Here is a 19,705-nt window from a genome sequence, read left to right as displayed (position 1 = left end):
TTTTTTCTTTTTTTTCTTTTTTTTTCCCATAGGAATATACAGGAAATGACACCTAACAACTGGTTCTGCCAGTTCTATAAAACATTCCTCCTAAAAGACTATTACCGATTCAAATTAGGTCAGTCAGAGTGAACTCACAGGCCTGCATGTGTCATTTGAAAAGTGAAGCGTTCCCTCACAGGAAGGCAAATATAAATGAAATAGAAAACAATTTCTCAAAGGTCTCTGAGACCTCTGCTGCCCTTGTTAAGCAGAAATGCTCCTTTTGGACAAAGGGAGCCAGCAACACGAGTGGATGATATTATCAAAAAATAGGAAATTGAAAACATCTGTATTCACCTAGAAAAACAAATAAAATAATAATGATGAAATCAGGCAGGTTTTGCTAATACAGTCAGTGTATTTTATCCTGTAAGGATCTCCAAGAGCTTTGCACTAAAGAAATTGAGTGACAATATTTCTAAAAGAAGCATAAAAATAGCAGATTTTCCCTGGGCAAATTGCTCATCTATGCTCCAGCCATAAGGCATGAGAAGGCCCTAAGACAGAAGGAAGGGATCCTGATGGCCAGTCCTCTGCACAGCTCAGTAGGCAGCAAACAAGTACAGAAATACCCCAGAACATGCCAGTCATGCTCAATATATGCTGTAACCCTGTAAAAGTTTTCTGTAACATTTCCTAGGTAATGGTGGAGAGCAGTTCAGCTTTTGTAATTAAGAACTATGGGATGATTTGTTGGAAAATTAAGTTTTAAATTATTTTAATAATTTTCCTCTTCAGAACTAATGTTTCTGTTTGGTTTGTCATTCAAGAAATTAGTGAACTCCTTAAGTATAAAAGTATTTATAGCATAGTGTTCTGCACCTGCCCTGATCTATAATCTGAAGGTCTACTCAGATACCATACCAAATGTTAAGAAGCTCATGACCTAACTCATGACCTAAGATCTTAAAATAGCTCTGAGAAGCTATTTTTTTTTATTTTTTCCCTAAGAGTCCTTTCACTCTAATTGCACTACTGTTATTCACTAGATTTCAGTTGAGCAAACATGTCTTGCAAGTTTTCGTATTGTGCTTCCTTCTTAAATCAGATTTACTTTAGCTGCTAGCTAGGAATTACTAATGTCATTCTCTGAAAAAAATCCACAAAGAACAAGTAACAGAAAGACAAACCCCAAAGTTCACTGTTGGTAAAATGTCTCCCTACATCCTTTTCTTTATAGTTTCAGAGCTCTTCAGACCAAAGAAAGATTAATAGATAATTCAAAACTGTTTATCTGTATTTTTATATTGTTGGATTTATGTCCCACTCAGTGAAGTCTCAAGTCACTTACTTAAATCTGACTAAAGTACTCTATATTTTTTAATATATTTTTAATATATTAAAATATATTTTTTAATATATTTTTTAAAAAGTGTTTAAAAATTAGTCTTGAAAAAGAATACCCAGTCCATTTTGAGTATGGTATTGTACAATAGAAAAGAAGAATGGTGAAGGGGTTGAGTAACTGAAAAGGGCAATTAATATGCAATGTGGGGGGGAAAAGAAATACTAAAATCAACTGTACACAAAAACCAAGCTGAAAAAAACTGTGAATCAACAAATACAAAAAGAAGCAATTCTTCTGGTGAGAGTCCACTTGTGACCTTACAGTGGTACAGAAATTACATTAAATTTTGTGATCTCTTCTGGTTTACACTATACCAAGTGATATCAGACCCAGTTCTACTGAATGCAATTGAGAAAAAGTTGTGGACAACAAGAAGGCAAATCAATGCCTTCAAAGGCAGAGTTCCATCCTTGTGAAGCAATTCATTTGCCAGTGCTTTGAGCATATATCTATATATAGATAAATACACTATCATTGTAACATCTCCTGCCATATCTACAGGACTACAACGTGTCCTGAAGTTTAGCTTTGAAGTTTAGTTGGGGATTTTTCCCTGGCAGAACAAAGAGCAATTACCACTGCATGCCTCTAACAGATTTGTGTTACTGATCTTATTGGCACAGTAACCTATGATGGTAGAACAGAGCAGGAATGAAAAATAGGAAACATGAAACCAGATTATATTTCTGATGTCCACCCCTTGATACAACAGTAGAGAGATGCTGAAGAGAAATATCATGGCAGACAGCTATTCCCCTTCTCCAGGCTGCAGCTGGGAAAAGTTCAGGTGTTTTAGGAATGTCCTGAAATCACATCAAAGCTCACAGCAGTTCATACAGCAGTAGCAACTCCTGCAGCACAGAAGGAAAAGGAAAAGCAGCTGCAGCAAGTGAATGAGCAGAAGTTGTTGGGCTGTACATGTGAGCACTCCTGTCCTGGGGTGACTTTATGATGCTTGTATCCCCAGTTTCCTTGTTTATGTTACATATTAAATTCTACACCTTTAAAACTGGCTTTGAGAGTGAAGTGAGGGGATGAAGAAGCTGCAGTTTGTGTTGAAAGAGCCCTCACTGCCCCACATCCTGCTCCTGACTGTGGTGTCTGCAGCATGGACAGACAGCAGCACAGAGCTCTCCTTTGCTTTTAATTTTAGTTTTTAGCTAGCTGAGGCAGAGAAGTTCCCTGGACTGTTTTTTTTCTTTTTTTCCTTGGATCTGTTCAAACCTGCTCTGGACTGAAAACATAGACAAACCCTGGGAGCTCACACCACTGGGGCCTGGGCCTTAGCACTTTCCAGGGCAGGAGGGACTGATAAGAGACTGAGTGAGCCAAGAACACCACACGGAAAGGACTTTTTCTGGATTTGCCATCTCATTGACCAGTGAGAGGTTTTATTGTTTAATATTATTCAATTTCTGTTAAATAAACAGTTCTTTTCCACTTTTCTCCAAGGAAAACTTTTCCTAAACCAGTTGAGGGAGGGGCCACTTGAATTTGTTTTCTGGAGGGACCCCATTCGGAGATTTTCTCCCAAATTTGCCCTAAACCAGGACAAATACAGTTATTGGTGCCCAATGTGTGGCTCAAGAAAGTGGAAAAAGCCTGTACTGATTACTGATTGCATTTTGGTTCTATTTACTCTGTATTGGGATAAAGCAGTCAGCAGCCCTGTTGTTTGAATGCATAATGTTTCTTCGGGTGGTGGCTTTCATATGGTTCTGGTCCCTAGACTTTTTTTAGCTTTTAATGTCTTTCTGGTCCCTAGGTTCATTTTCTTTTCCAGAGATAGCTCCAGTATTGTCCATAACACATAGGTTTTACAGTAGAGGGGCATAGATTAGAATAGCTGCTGTGCTGGGAGTCATGAATAAAATCTCTCAAGAAATCCACCCCAGTTAAAATACTGTAAATGTTTGGTTGTGAACAATTAATGTCCTTGTCCCATTTGTAAACCTTGTTTGTTGTACCCCTCGTTTACCCCAATAGTTGTTAGTAATGTTAATTACTTACTGGTAGCCACCCCAAGGCTGAATTCTAATAAAGGCATAAAACAGGAGTCCATCTCCAGAACAATTTATTTCACTGGGCTCAGTGGTAATGACTTATAGGAAGTTCATAAAGGTACTGGAGTTTGTTCCAGGTATGTTTGGCTTATGGTTTCTTTGTCCGACCCTGCTTCCCAGTCCCAGTGGCATGTTTTGGGGGTTTATTAGTAATTGCACCCCGTTTGTTAGAGCAGGAGCTGGGGATGATGTTCTTCAGCCTTTCCTTTCTTTCTTCTCCTTTGAATCTGTTACGTCTCTTTTTGAGAATGTTCAGTTTCCCCTGAGTGTTAAGGGTACCACTTTCCTGGTATCTCAGCTGGTAAGCTTCCTCTATATGGTCTGCAGCTTCTCAGGACAGCTGAGATGTCCTGACCCAGGAGTAGACCCAGGTGTGGAAAATCCTGAGTGGTGTGGAGAATGGGAGGATATGGGCCAAACCCTGAAGGAATTTTCTGTTCCTGTATCCTGGGACTTTGCACAGGAAGAAATTCAGAACCCAGCTGAAGTGGGGAAATACCTGAAAGAGAAGTGCCATGATGATTCTAAGGAGAAAAAGATCACTGCAATAAGCTGAGCCCTGGTGTATGAGCCCTGGCTGCTAGTTACTGTAGGGCAGGGAGATAAATCAGCAGCTACCCCAGTCACTCAGCAGCTAAGCCAGCACAATAAACAGACAGTGAGCCCAAACTAGCAGCTAAACCAGTGAGCCTAAACCAATTATTGCTCAGGCTATTAAGGCTTATTAAGGCTTATTAAGGCTTAAGGCTATTGCTCCTCCATGAGAGGCATGAAACACAACACCAAAACCGATCAGCCAGTGGATGATGATAATGGTGATGTGGGTGAAGGACCCTCAAGGCCAGCAACTGACACAAAATCAGAAGTCACTAATGAGTTCTTTTCCCTGAAGGACCTTCATGGACTAAGAAAGGACTACACTTGACGACCTGATGAATCTATAATTATGGTTAGTCCGCCTGTGGGATGCTGCAGGTGAGGCTACAGTTCTGGATGGTACTGAAGAGAGGCATCTGGGGTACCTGTCACACGATTCGGTTATCGATCAGGGGATGATGAGGGGGGATAACCCTTATATTCTCTGGGAATGGATCCTGGGAACTGTGGCACAAAGATATCTGTGTGCACATGATCTCTATATACAGAAACCCATTGGATGACTATAGAACAAGGGATTCAATGCTTGAGAGAAATGGCAGTGGCAGAGATTGTTTTCTCAGATGACCTAAACACCAGGAATCCAGACTTGGTACCATGTACACTCGTGATGTGGTGAAAACTTGTATGACTTGGGCCACAAGAATAAGCTTCTGCTTTAGCAATAATGAAGCTGGATGACAGGGAGGAGACCATGCTGGATATGGTGAAGAAGCTCCGAGCATATGCAGATGCTGCGCATGGCCCCACACATGCAAGAATCTCAGCTGTGGAATCACATCTGCAGAAATTAGAAGACAAGATAGAGGAGAATGCATATTCCTGAATATAGCCAGATCATGAGTCCTCTCCACCTGATAACCCACAAACAGAACACTTTCCAGTGGGGTTAGAGGTGTCAAAGACAGACTTAGATTGGCAACACAAGGGAGAGTTGTTCCTAGGTCTATGGGCCCATGATGCCTCAGGCCATCAGGGTAGAGATACCACCTATAAGTGGGCACGAGACTGAGGGGTGGATCTAACCATGGACAGTATTTCCCAGGTTATCCATGACTGTGAGACGTGTGCCGCGATCAAGCAGGCCAAGCGGTTGAAGCCGCTATGGTACGGTGGGCGTTGGTCCAAATATAGGTATGGGGAAGCCTGGCAGATTGACTACATCACACTGCCCCAAACCCGCCAAGGCAAGCGCTACGTGCTCACGATGGTAGAAGCCACCACTGGATGGTTGGAGACCTACCCTGTGCCTCATGCTGCTGCCCATAACACCATCCTGGGACTTGAAAAGCAGGTCCTTTGGAGGCACGGCACCCCTGAGAGGATTGAGTCAGACAATGGGACTCATTTCAAGAACAGTCTTATAAACATCTGGGCTAGGGAACATGGCATTGAGTGGGTGTACCATATCCCTTATCATGCACCAGCTGCTGGGAAAGTGGAGAGGTACAATGGACTGTTAAAAACCACCTTGAAAGTATTTGGTCAAGGATCTTTCAAAAACAGGGAGCAGTATCTAGCAAAGGCCACCTGGTTAGTTAACACCTGAGGTTCCACCAACCAAGCAGGCCCTGCCCAATCCAAGCCCCTGCATACAGCAGATGGAGACAAAGCCCCAGTGGTACATGTCAGAGGTTTGCTAGGGAAGATGGTTTGGATCAATTCTACTTCAAGCACAGACAAATCCATTTGTGGCATTGTCTTTGCTCAAGGACCAGGTTGTAGATGGTGGATAATGCAGAAAGATGGAACAACACAATGTGTACCCCAGGGAGATCTGATTGTTGGGTGAGAAGCATGAGTAAATATCACTGTTTGCTGAATATCATTGTCCTTCTCTGTGTATATGCATATATATGTGTATGTGTGATGTATGTGTTTGTAGAGTTAGAATATATATTAGTTTTGGTAATAAGTTGATGATACGGGGATAAGGGGTGGAATGTCCTGGGGTGATTTTATGATGCTTGTATTCCCAATCACCTTGTTTATGTTACATATTAAGTTCTGCACCTTTAAGACTGGCTCTGAGATCAAGGAAGGGGGGAAGAAGAAGCTGCAGTTTGTGTTGAGAAAGAGCCCTCACTGCCCCACATCCTGCTCCTGACTGTGGTGTCTGCAGCACGGACAGACTGCAGCACAGAGCTCTCCTTTGCTTTTAGTTAGTTTTTAGCTAGCTGAGGCAAAGTTCTCTTGTCTGTTTTTTCCCCTTTTTCTTGGATCTGTTCAAACTTGCTCTGGACTGAAAACCCAGACAAACCCCAGGAGCTCACACTTGTGGCCCACCGGAGCCTGGGCCTTGGCACTTTCCAGTGCCAGAGGGACAGATAAGAACCTGAGTGAGTCACTAGTGTGAGCTACACCACATGAAAAGGACTTTTTCTAGGTTTGCCATCTCATTGATCAGTGAGAGGTTTTATTGTCAGGTCATTGCAGATGGTTAGAGCTCACAGCTCCTTTTCATTTTGCAGGTAAAATGACCTCTTTATTTAAAATTTTCCATCAATTTTACTGATTAGTTTGAAATCTGTCTAGAACCTGGTGTGTCACCTCTCCTAGTTCCTGACTGGCACTCTAATAGTGGGTGGCAAAGCAGCAGTTTGCAAGTGTCAACAATAAACCCACTGGAAGTGGTAATCCTCTGCCTGTCAGAGTGTTTAACATCCATCTCAACCATCCTTTGTCTGCAGGAATTGTTAATCATGCAGAATTGAAAACTGGCACTCAAATGGCATAGCTCCTACAGTTGGATAACAGCCTAGGAGGCAGCCAGGAGCTAAAGTTTCATCAGGAGCTATTTTAACATTCGTTTGTCTACAGGAACAACAGGCTTAGTAAACAACTGGACTGTTACCAGAGCCCTCTGCCAGATGGCTCATGGCTGAAGTTAATGTTTTACAGAGAATCAGCCACACACCTTCCCAGTGCAGGCAGCAGTGAGCTTAACCAGAGCCACAATTCCCCAGTGGCCTTTTTACAGAAGTTTTACTTCATTGATTACAATTTCAGTTCAGCAGTTTAGGAGGAAAGATGATGATTTCTAGGACAAAGGCTGCACGTTCTACTTCTAACACCAGCACATCAAATGTAAATCCTGATGAAGCTGAAGGCTGCTCACAACCTTTTTTCAGTACACATCTCTAGAGCCTAGACTTCAAAACATACAGCTGCTGAGGACTAGTGAGATTTAGATATTCTGGACTCGCTCATCTAAGCTACAGAGATGAATAGGACTCATGAGTGGGACATCTAACTCATTTCATCACCAACAGAATGAGGGTTCTGCATTCCAACAGCTATTCCTTTTGAAGACCTGGTTAAAATTGACAACTACTACAAGGCTAAAACAGGCAGGTTTTGGATCCTTGACAGGTTGCCAGCTCAACTTCTCTATGTGCAGCTTTTAGTTTTTGGCTATTACTACAACAGCCTGAAGGATTTTTAAGGCAAGATCTGGCAGTGTTTGCTCATTGCTCCTGCTTTTATTAACAAATTGAGAGGAATGACAGATTTGTCTTTACAAACAAGTTGTGGATCTGCTGATAGATGAAACTAGCACTGTGATATAAAAGAAAAAATGGGATGGATTCCACTGATTGGTGAATGGAAAAAAGATATTTGCCTTTACAGACTAACTGTAGGTTTGATGATAAATGAAATTTGGTATTGAAAGATGAGACAATGGGGAAACACCATCAATTTCATAAGAAATAAAAATTAAGAGGGAGGGTTATACATTAGAGGGGAATCTCAGGTATCAGGCATTCTGGGAAATCTGTACCTCTCAAGTACCTCAGCCTATGGGGAAAGAGAGAGGGACATGCAGCTGGGAAATTAGGATAAAAAGGAGGCTGCGCCCTCCAAAAATCAAGAGACCCCAAGGGAATGCCCCATGGCCTCTCCCTTTATTCGAATAAAGTAAAAGGACTCCTCTGTCTCCTTTTTGGACATAAACCTCTGGTGTTTTTGGATTAATTTTCCTGACAAAACCCAGTAACAGTCAGCAGATAGGTAACAAGTGCACCCTGATGACAAGTGAATAATGAGGAAAAAAATGTGACTTTTTAAGCATTTTATAATGTATTTCATTTTAACAGGTAAATAATATTTTAAGATCTGTTGGTTTGGTGAAATAAATCCTGAGTCGGAAAGTGGGGTAGGTGCTGAGCAGTTAAACCTTAATTTGTATTCGAAAAGCAATAGACCATGTTTTTGTTAGGGCTGTTGCACAAAACAGCAATTTTTTGCATGTTATTTTCCTTTCAAAAGCAGAGCACTGGTTTCATTCTGTCGTCCACAACCGCTGAAGTCACCAAGGGATATTGTACATTTCACCTGAGCCCTTCTTGTTAGCTCTAAATACTCCCCACATTACTTTGATGTAAACCAAGATATAGCCTGTTTCTACAGTACTCCAGGGTATAATTGCACTTCCTATACTTAAGACAATGACATATTCAGGACTTCCTGGTATGGTTACTATTTATATTTTCTTCTCACAGCATCACTTATTACCCAGTTCACTTTACAGATCCTTTGGGCATGTATGTATCACATAATGAACACCTGTAAAAATCCCCAAGACAAATCAGTGTCAGAACTGAAAGATGTTTAGCTACCTCAGTACCCCAAGGTATAAACTCTAATTAGCACCTACAGCACTGCCAGGACCAAATTCTGCCTAGTACCCCTGCACGATACTCTACTGCCCAACACAGACCCAGCAGCCTGCTTGGAGGTAAAGCTGGGATTGCTAAACCTCATCATTGGCTTCTCTAATTAAACAAGGTATCTGCAGAACCTCCCCTCTTCTGCAAAATACAGCCTCGGGACGGATGCATAGATAAAGTATTTAGTTCTGGCTGTTGAGTGCTCTACATATAGGGAAAATAATACACTCCTGCACCATATGTTAAAAAAAATATATAATAAAAAATTTGGTCTGAAATGTTACCTATGGAATATTTAATACTAGTGAACAATTTAAAAACAAAAACAATGACATTCTTCCACCTCCTACCTGAGGTGAATTAATGCAGGAGCTTGGTGTTGAGAATAAGCTGTTTAAGTTTCTTTTTATCCTTTTTGAACTTTGGCTGACATTAAATTTCACTACTTCCTGCATGCAGTTTATTTTGTTTAACAGCTGCTTTCAGAACATGAAGACCTTAAGCTCTCAAGAATTCTAAAAAAACAGTTGGGGGACAACATTTTTGGTTTCTTCCCCTCAAATAAACAATTTATTCAATAAATGACAGTGCCAAATTTCATAACATCTTTGAAACATCCCATGTCCTTTAAATTTAAATACAGTATACAAAGGACAAACTAAATTGTTTCAATGGATTTGATTTCTAAAAACATTCCATGATTTTCTAAATTAAAAGAGAAGTTTTATAAAAGCTCATATAACATTGTAGAGATTAAATAAAAGGAAGGAACCCTTCTTCTAAATGAGGGCTTTTCACTGATTCTCAGTGCCTTTGTCATGTAACTTACCTGCTTTGTGCCACTGGTTCTGGGTCTGTGAAAAAAATTAAAACAGGTTGAAAACTTGCTATTTGTGAAGCACTGTGGGAACTGAACACAGCTATGAATATTGCTGTCGTTCACTACATTGCTGTTAGCAGGGATATATCCTATTTATTTCTAGGCATCTATACAGCTGTCATGGGGTGACTTTGTATCCCCAATCACCTTGTTTATGTCACATATTAAATTCTACACTTTTAAGACTGGTTCTGAAAGCAAAGGGAGGGAAGAAGAAGCTGCAGTTTGTGTTGAAAGAGCCCTCACTGCCCCACATCCCGCTCCTGACTGTGGTGTCTGCAGCATGGACAGACTGCAGCACAGAGCTCTCCTTTGCTTTTAGTTTTAGTTTTTAGCTAGCTGAGGCAGAGAAGTTCCCTGGACTGTTTTTTTTCCTTCTTTCCTTGGATCTGTTCAAACCTGCTCTGGACTGAACACCCAGACAAACCCCAGGAGCTCATGGCTGTGGCCCACAGGGGCCTGGGCCTCGGCACTTTCCAGTGCCAGAGGGACTGATAAGAAACACCCCAAGAAAAGGACTTTTTCTGGATTTGCCATCTCATTGACCAGTGAGAGGCTTTATTGTTTAATATTATTCAATTTCTGTTAAATAAACAGTTCTTTTCCACTTTTCTCCAAGGAAAACTTTTCCTAAACCAGTTGAGGGAGGGGCCACTTGAATTTGTTTTCTGGAGGGACCCCATTCGGAGATTTTCTCCCAAATTTGCCCTAAACCAGGACAACAGCACATCTTAGCATCAGTATCAAGAGAAGTGGGTGAAAATTCTACTACAACTTTAAAAATAATTACATGAAATATCATTAAAATCACTGGAACTAGAAATCTCCTTTTAAGAGAGCCTTGTCTTAGAGAGAATACAGCTGGTGACAAGAAGCTTGGACTAACAAGGCCTGAGCCTTTCATGGCTTTGCCATGGCCAACCTGAGCAAACTCTGACAAAACCAATGTCAATGTGCTGAGTGAGGAAAGCAGGGAGTACTGCTCTTCCTCTCTTAGGTTTCAAATATGAGCACTCACCCCTCAGTGAATTATTTTCTCAGATCTTCGGGCTGCAGAAGCCCATTTTACACCACAGACAGTGCAACAGTAACAAGTAACAGTCTTAAGTTCACAGACAATGCATGAAGCAAAACTCAGAATAGTAGATTCTTTGTTACCTCATGGCACATTTTTTTGTTTGAATTGACAAAAAACCCTCAGGGTTTATGTTACTCAGTACTGGAATTCAACATAGAACCCACACCGCTTATTTTTAAAGCAAAACTAGACACTCAAGATTAAAAGAAAAATGAACAAGTCACTGAGTGATTTTCCCTGCCAGCTGAGCATTTTGCAACTCACAAAATTTTGAGAGAACCTTCCATTCAGGGGTTCTTAATTTATGAGTAAGGAAATTTCCTAAGTCTCTTTTTTAAATCTCTCTCTAATTTAAAGGTATTTTTTAGCATTCTAAACATTCTTCCTCTTCTGACTTCCCTTTTTATTTTAAAATAAGATGAAACATTTGCTATGTTAATGCTAGATTTTTTTTTCCCCAGAACAGCAGAAATATGACTGCAAGAGCACTGGGACTAGATCCATTTCTGCTCTCCTGTCTTCACAATAAATAATTTACTCCAGAAATAGCTGAAAACCCGTCTCTTGGAAGACAGTTGTGATGACTGGGGAAAGATGACAACTTTCAGGACATTATGGGGTCCTTGATTTCTTTTATATGTGGGCATAGGAAGCAGTCACTGAGTACAGAACACATAACCAAGATGAGATTTTCAAGAAGATCCCAAAGAAGCCCTCAGCTGTTATCAAGAGTCAATAGGCATAATTAGACATGGGCTTTTATTAAGTGGAAGAGAAAAATAGGAATAACAAACCTAGAACTACACTTTTACCTGTCCCTATCACAGGCTGTGATAGAGTGCAAGAACATAACAAGATGAAACCGTTTTGATGAAGAGAAGCAGGATGGGGGTAAAATAGGAGGCAGAGTCCTATGGGTCTTGTTCATTCCCTAAATATTCCCTCTGAAACCAGAACTATGTCAGGAATCTCAACTTTCAAAAACAAAGTTTTTTTTCCAACTTAAAAATGGCCTGATGGACTAAATTCAAACATAAGGGAAAAAAAGAATATCCTGGAGTGCATCTTTTGATGCCAAGTGTTTGCCTGGACCAAATTTTTGTGGTTGCATATTAATCCCCTCAAAACAGCCTAGAAATGTTGACAACTGCAACAGTTATTCATAATGGTCTATTAGTCCTTTACTTCCACAAAATGTAAAATCTTATATTTAATTATCCAGGCCTAATTATTACACAGAAAAAAATTTCACTGACCAACTGACCACTGAACAAAAACCCATTAATTTTGACCAACTAAACAAAACTCCATTAATTTTCAAGACAAAGATCCAGTATCTGTCTGTAACACCAATATGGGCACTCTGACCTCAGAATCCCAAGCTCTTCATATGCAAACCCACATAGTGGTCCTTGTCCTAGTCCAGGACTTCAGGACTGGGTGAAAACCTTTTGGGTTTAGGGACACTGGTGGCACAGAGATCTTGTTACACTGGGCAGCAGCTGCTCCCAGTGAAAAGGGGGTCTCACTGCAGCATTTCTGCCTTTGAAAATCTGCATGTGATCTAATCTGCACACTGCCTTTACAGGGGTTGCCTACATCTCCCATGGAAGTTTGGGATGGATGAACTAGACAAAAACACTGCTGAAAAAAAGGGTTCAGCAGAATAAAGGATGCAAAGACACTGCATGCTTTCAATTTAAAAACCCAAAGTAAATCACTTTTAGCCTTTTCCTGGTGGTCAGGTGACATCTGATTACCAGCAGGGAATTCTCCAAGGTTGCTGACAGTTTCCTTAAGAATAGCTGATTCAGAGTTCCCTTTTAGATGAGGTTTTGGTGTACATCACTTGAACCACTTTAACATTTGCAACTTATGCACTATGTTGCCACTTGACCACACTGCCTGGTAAAACACAGTATTTCTTATCATACGTGGCCTAAGCTTGGAAACGGGCAGTGCTAAAGCTACCAGGCCAAGAAGTTTAATAAAACAGTGTGGAGGGCCAGGAGTCTTTTGTTCCTTATTACTGACCCAAAGGAGCAGGGACCAGAGCTTGCAGGGAGGAGCTGCTTCAGTGTCCATTAGTCATGGGACAGGAATTTATGGGCTACAGATTGAGTTGATCTGAGAAAGCAGAAGGCTGGAGCAAGGATACATCAAAAGCAGATTTTAACTGGAAACCAATTGGGATGCTAATAGAGAGTTTCACCAAACCAAATGAAAAGCTTTCAGCATAAACCAAATAATGATATGTTATTGGGGATTCTTTCTGAACACAATATTTTAGATGTTATAATTCTTAATTGTAGAGTGCAATAGAACACACAATATTTTAACTTGTTTTTGCTAACACAGAGCAGTTGGGGTAAAACAAAACCATACTAAAAATTAAGGAGCCCTCTCTTGATGAAATGGTAACTAAACTTTCCACAGAGGAATTTACCACAGTAGAGTGCAATGGAAATCTGAAACATCTGGAGGAATGCATGTTACTGTTTTTTTCTTCTTTTCCATTGCTATTTTAATACCACTAATATTTTATAATATCATGAAAGATACTTAGTATTTTCTTTTTCACTATGGTGAAGATTTCAAAATCTTTGTAGCTTTTTTGTCTCATTTGATTAATTTTTTTAGTATCAAAGGTCCACAGAACAAAAACTTTTGCAACAGGGTTTCTGTTGACAAACAGGCTGACAATGATGACAGGATCTGTGAAGGGAGAAATCATATTAACAGAGAATTTTAGAAAACAAATTAAAATTAGGAAGATTGTCAAGGAATACTGATTCTAAAAAAACGGCATTACTCTGATTCACAATCCTAAATTCAGAATGATTAAAAGCCCTTGGATTCAGCTATTCCAACAATGACAATTTATTCACAGAAATCATCTTAAAGTGTTAGGGATGTCTCAGTTAAACGTTCTCTCCTGTAGTATTAAGTGGTAAAAATGAAAAAAACTTGGACAGACTAACATCAGACAAATTCTTTACTATTCAGAGAGATGTACTTTGGGAAAAATGTTCTGAATTTCACTTGTTAATAATTAACTGCTCGGGTGGCTAATTGCTGACAGTTCTGTTAAAATCTCTGTTCATTGGGCTGATGAGGTTAGAAAGGTTAACACTCATGTGGAAAAGAAAATAATTACAATATTAAAAGGATATTTGAAAGGGAAAGGGATACTTCATTTGTAGCTGGGCCTTCAGTTCTGGTGGGCAACTGGGCAAAAGCAAAGCTGAGGAGAAAGACTGGTGAGGGAATTAGAAAAAGTAAAGGCTTCTCTTTAAACAAATCCCTTGGATGAAAGGAACTTAAGTGCAGGAAAGATACTCAGGAATTTATTTTTAGCTACTCTAGAAGAAAAATGAAACAGTAAGGAGCTAGAAAACAAAAAATTTAAAATGGATAAAAATTTGGATAAAACAGGAATCCATGAAACTTCCTGCAGCAGATAAAATTGAGGCTAATATTTTGTCAGATAAAAATTAAAACCAGTTATGAGATGATCAGGAAGCTAAACACCATGGGAATTCTTCACAGCAGTTTTTTAGCCCTTTGTTCTGCCCCTTTTACCCCTCTAAAGAAACAAAATCAAACCAGAGACTCAAAGAGAATATAGTGCCATGCTTCAGGAAGGAAGATCAATAATTAAAAAGAAATCTAAAACATGGGCAGGTTATGACAGAATTGTACTTTATAGGTTTGGGATATTCTGTTTGAAACATCCAGCTCTGGCTATAGAGTCAGACTTCTGGACTACATTTGTCTGAGCTAACATGGCAAGTTTAACTTTTGCCTTTATATTGTGTGTATGTTACTTTTGTGTTTCCTTATCTGTTAGAGACAGTCTCTACATATAGCTATAGCTTCCTGTATTTATGGAATGTCTGCAAAAACCACTCGTTTTCTGGGCAGGGAAAACTGACCACAAGTGCTGAATGTTCAGAGGTTTTCTCAAAAAATCATCTGATGATTAAAAACAGGCTTTGGGAATAGAACTCTCTCTCTCTTCCATCTCCAAGAGCAGTGTGCTGATTTAAATGCATGCATTTTAAGAAGAAGATGAGTGGGATGAGAGTTGTTTTGGTTTTTTACTATTTGTTTGGGATTTTTGTTTGTTTGTTTTAATAAAGGAAAAGTAGAGGAGCTTTTTTCCCCCTAGTAGCAAGAACTTAAATTGTGTCAACTTTGAACTTTTCAAGTTCTGTTTCAGTTGTGTTTGGATCTCAGCTGGGCATGTTCTCCCACTGTGCACACACATACAAAGAATCTGCAGCATTTTCTGTGGAGTAAGAGAAACAGCAAGCAAAAACTCAAACACCCACACTTTGCCCAAAATGCTAACTCTTGCACCATTCTTGGAAAAAGAACCAGCACACTGGTTTGGGTCTCTCCCTTTCTTACAGTCTCTGACTAAAAAAGTAAGAAATAAGTGAAATGGGGAACAGCATTTGCTAGAACCACAGTGCAACACTCTCAGCAGAAAAAAAGAGGAGCACCAGTGCTGCAATAATTCCCAGCCAGTGGAAAGATATTCCCTTGAAAACAGGGTGAGCTGGTATTCACCACAGCAAGCTCTAGCAAGGCAATGCTCTCAGCCTACAAGTGAGGAGCTGAGATGCAGAAAAGTAAAAGTAAAGCCACTTACCTACTGTAGAAAATCTCCTGAGAGATGGGACTTACACTCAGGTCTCCTAAATAAGAAAACAGTGAAGCAGATGCTCAAACATCTCTTCTGGAAGTCCTTTTTACTCCTTACCTTGCTTTCATGACTCTTATTTAGTTGAAGACTTTACCGAGATACAGAAAAACATAATGTAATATTGAAAAACTTATAATTCCTTTTTCCTTTGCACTTTTCTTTTATGCAGTAGCAAAAAAAAAAACAACACAAAAACAAAAAACCAAAAACCAAAAAGAAGGAAAAAGGCAAGAAGCCATTTTACTTTGTGAGAACTTGATAGTACAAAGCTCAGTTGTAGGATGAATTCTGGTAAGATTGTGAGTCCACCAGCTTTGTTTCCTCATTACAGCTGATCACATAACAAATCTCAGCTGTATACTCCCCCCATATTCCTTTCTCATTGCAATGAAGATGTAGATTCAACTCTCTGAAGAGCCACAGGGAACATCACTAAGAACTAACTTTATAGGGACAAACCCTCCCTCCTTCTCCTCTTTCTCAGAGTTTGCACATCTGAAACAGAGCTAAGAGTTGGCACTTGCCATTTGGCAATTCATGTGCCATACAACTTAACCTGGGAAGTCAAAACCATGTTCAAATGAAACTGCAGAGAAATTTTAGGTTGAATATAGTTACTCACAATGGACTTCAGCTAGGAAGTCCATTATCAGCACTTGCAAAAATTAATAGCTAGTTTATGATATAATATATATATAATATAATTATAATATGTGTCTATTTATGTAATATATTATATATATTATATATGTATATATACTATATATGCTATGTATTGGACAAGACGTGAAACGTCTCTTAGATCCTTCAGTAATGACACGGAATGTCACAAGGAAGACAAGAGACTTTTGGCTTCACATTTGCTATTGATTCCATTTTCAAACCACTGATATTTCTGTCTTTTTGTCTTAAAAACCAGAAAAACATAAAAGGTGGAAGTGGTGCAGCATAATCAACAACAGAATCAGCAGCAGCAGTAAAAACTCTGGAGTTCAAGCAGTCCAATGCTGCTTCAATTGCTCGAAAGCAGAAGAGAGCTTTAGTACATGGCTCTTACCCTGAGGGAAAAGTAACTTGTGTAGGGCCCTCCTGCTAGGATGGTCCCATATACCCTTTAACAGTCTTGCAAAAAAGATTGCAGAAGCCAAAAGTATAATTTGTTAGAAGCTAGGGTGAAATCAAATGACTACAAAGGGGGAGTGGATTTAAAAAAAAAATAATTTAGAATGGATCCTTCTGTTTTTCAAGTACCACTTTTTAAAAAGTCAGCTTTACTAAGCTCCAGATACTGCTCCCTTAGCAGACTGCCTGTGGAGACATTCACTAACCAAGGGCATTTTGGAGCAGCTGGTTTCCTTCAATACTTGAATGTAAGAAGTTGGTGTTTCTCTCTCCCATTCCCACTGTGACTCTTTGAGTTTGTCTCAAGTGCCTTAGCCAACTTAATTAGTCCAGCCAGGCCAGACTCATTTCTCTGGCACCAGCATTTAGCAGCTCTGGTCAGCAGACAGATTTCTGGGGGAAGGTTTCATGTGGCTTAATTTTGAAATACTGAGAGAGAGGGAAATTTAAAAATAAAATAACTAGAACACAGGAAAGCAAGGCTGTGGAGGTGGTGCCATCCATCCACCTGAGAAGGCAGAGTGACCTGAACCCATCCCACTTTGCTGGAGCTGATGTGGCAATGGTCAGCAGTAAGGGCTGTGTTTTCTGCAAGAACAACCTGCAGATTTCCTCTCCAATACTGTTCCATAACTGTTGTTTCTTTCCACATCTCCAACAGTTATGCAACAGTATTCTTGGATCACATCACGCCAGGAGATGCAATGCTGTTTTTTCAAAGGGCAAGAATCCAATACGATAATCATACATCTGCAAAAGCCAGCAATTAATTACATTAATTTTATTTCCCGTTTATAATTATGTGAAAAGATGAGACAGAACACATTCTGAAGGTCATGGATACTCCACAATGGCCTTGCTATTTTACATGGAATATGTTCACCTTCTGCAGTGATGGGGAGCAGCACAGGCCTCTAATAACACCTTCTAGCCTTCATTCTTACTAACTTTTCTTTTTTTAAATACAGGTATTCTTTCACATACTTGTGCTTTTGGAAAGCATAAGAATAAGATAATTTTATCTTTAAAATGATAGGTCTTCACAATGGGAGGACATTAAAATAATGAATGATTATTCTTGTGGAACAATCATCAAGGGTAAGAAGAGAAACCCAGGAAAGAAGCACCAATAAAGTTGTCCTAGGAAATCAAGTATAGGATACATTTGAGGTGATAAATTTTTGAGAAATTTAGATTAGATTATTCCCAAAGGAAAACTGTCAGGTGAACAGAGTTTTTCATAATTAGATTATCTTATAATAAGTTCCTGATAGAAGAAACCAGTTCTGTAACACAACTAGCAATGAAAAGACAAGAATAACCCTCCCATCTGTGAACCAGACAGGTTCCACTGTCTGTCTTGCACTGTCTTGCAATACAAACCTGTTTCCTTTTGGTTGATCTGGGGGTATGCCATGTTTTCAAGCACTACAATTCATTTATTGAAATATCACTGGGAATTTGTGACAAATAGCTATTAGCAACTGACAGTTTGAGTAATACAATATACAAAATCACAATATGTTAAAAACCTAATCAGAACCTTTCTCTTCACCAAATGTTCACATGTAAAATTCTCTTTTGGGATTCAGAGATTTTTATGCCATACTGTTGTTGTGTTTAATGACAAACTTAGGCAGAATTAAATTGGAAGATTTCTGATCGTATTTGGGATATGGAAGTACAGTGCAGAGCAAAGACAATGAGGAATTTTGCTTTGATGTTGACTGCAGCACTGTCACCCACTGGGAGACATTACAAATAAGTCAAGCAGAAGGAATATGACAGATAAAGGACACAATAATAGAGAACTTTGCTAATAACATGAAAGCACTTGGAGACCTCCAAGCATGGGTATCTCTATAAAATAAAAGGGTATTATATTCAAAGTAGAAGCTACAAAAACTTGTATGTTTAAAATCCTGATAGAATTGTTTAAAGGTTCAAACTCTAGTGCCTTTTGGCTATGGACTGTGTGATACACTGTTTTATGAAAACAAAAGCCAGTTCAGATATTGGAAGTGGAAAAACTTGCATTGTCCTGAGCCACACCAGCTAATAAACCTTGTTTCTCAGCACCACTAATGTACATGGAAGAGTGCAGCCTTCCTGTGGCCCCATTGCCTCACTCTGTGTGGGTGCATTCTTTGCACAGCTCAGGCTGAATTAGGAAAGAGGGAGCAGGAGGTTTCACACCCAGATGACAGCACAAAGTGAACAGTGCCAGAGCTGGGACTTGCAGCTTGCCCCAAGAGAATCCCCTGTTTTTACTACATTGATTTCCCTCAAGCCAAACCCACACTTAGATGTCACTTTTTAACACCACTAGGTTGAATAAAATGCCGTAAGCATGAATACATGACCTAGTTAATTAACACAGAGTTTAGGACAAATAGCAAATTATAAGGCAAGCAACTTTTCCTCTAAGTATTGTGATCTAAACAGCTGTAAGTTAAATTAAACATGAGCAAAACCAAGAGAAAGACTTTGGACAAAATGCTTAACTTTCTTCCCACCCTTCTTCCTCTGCCTAAATCTAGAGTTAAGATTGTAGGGAAAATCAATCAAAAAGCTGTAAAACAGCATCTGCTGTAGAAATGTCACAGCCAAGTAAAAAAGATGTATCTTGCCTCAGGCTCTTTCTTGCTAAAGACTCTCTAGAAATCCCAGCACTTGATGCAGTGATCCAATGAGCTTCCCACAGCAGGCAGTGGGAATGACAAACATTCTTTTTGAGGCTACTGCCAGCAGTGGACCCCTCGCATAGACTATTAAAAATCCCTTAATCCCCTCCACTTAATGCTGACCTAAAGAAACAGAAGATCAAAACATGACCTCTTGAATGACCTTAGCTTGCTCTGTAACACCTCACCAAGGGTCAGGGATGTCAAAGAGTTCCCTGCAGGGCCCTGCTGCTCTCTGAGGAATGTGCCGTTTATCAGAGCTACCAGAAAGCTCCTTTAGGAATATGTAACATATACATGAGGCCTACTGACCATTTTCCTCATGAGATCTACGTGCAAAGCAGAAGACAAAATTTGTGTGTGTACAACCAAGACACTGAAACAAAATCTGTACAAATCCAGAGCTGAAAAAACAAAACACCTCAAGGTCACAGCATCAACAGACTGATT

At 39.7% G+C, this 19,705-nt stretch overlaps 1 long non-coding RNA gene across 1 annotated transcript in view; it reads right to left on the bottom strand.

The window, feature by feature from the left end:
• Positions 1 to 2,742: 2,742 nt before the first annotated feature.
• The window catches only part of LOC111934224 (uncharacterized), a 26,243-nt gene continuing 9,280 nt past the window's right edge, over positions 2,743 to 19,705 (bottom strand). The window contains exons 2-3 of the long non-coding RNA XR_002867109.2: positions 15,396 to 15,441; positions 2,743 to 9,634 (exon numbers count right to left, since the gene is read on the bottom strand). This is a non-coding gene — a long non-coding RNA (uncharacterized LOC111934224). The remainder of the gene's footprint in view (positions 9,635 to 15,395; positions 15,442 to 19,705) is intronic.

This window comes from Cyanistes caeruleus, chromosome 13, assembly GCF_971803275.1.
Source record: "Cyanistes caeruleus chromosome 13, bCyaCae1.hap1.1, whole genome shotgun sequence".
NCBI classification, from domain to species: Eukaryota; Metazoa; Chordata; class Aves; order Passeriformes; family Paridae; genus Cyanistes; species Cyanistes caeruleus.
Note: the sequence above shows the minus strand (reverse complement) of the source record. Positions and strands in the feature narration are given on the sequence as shown.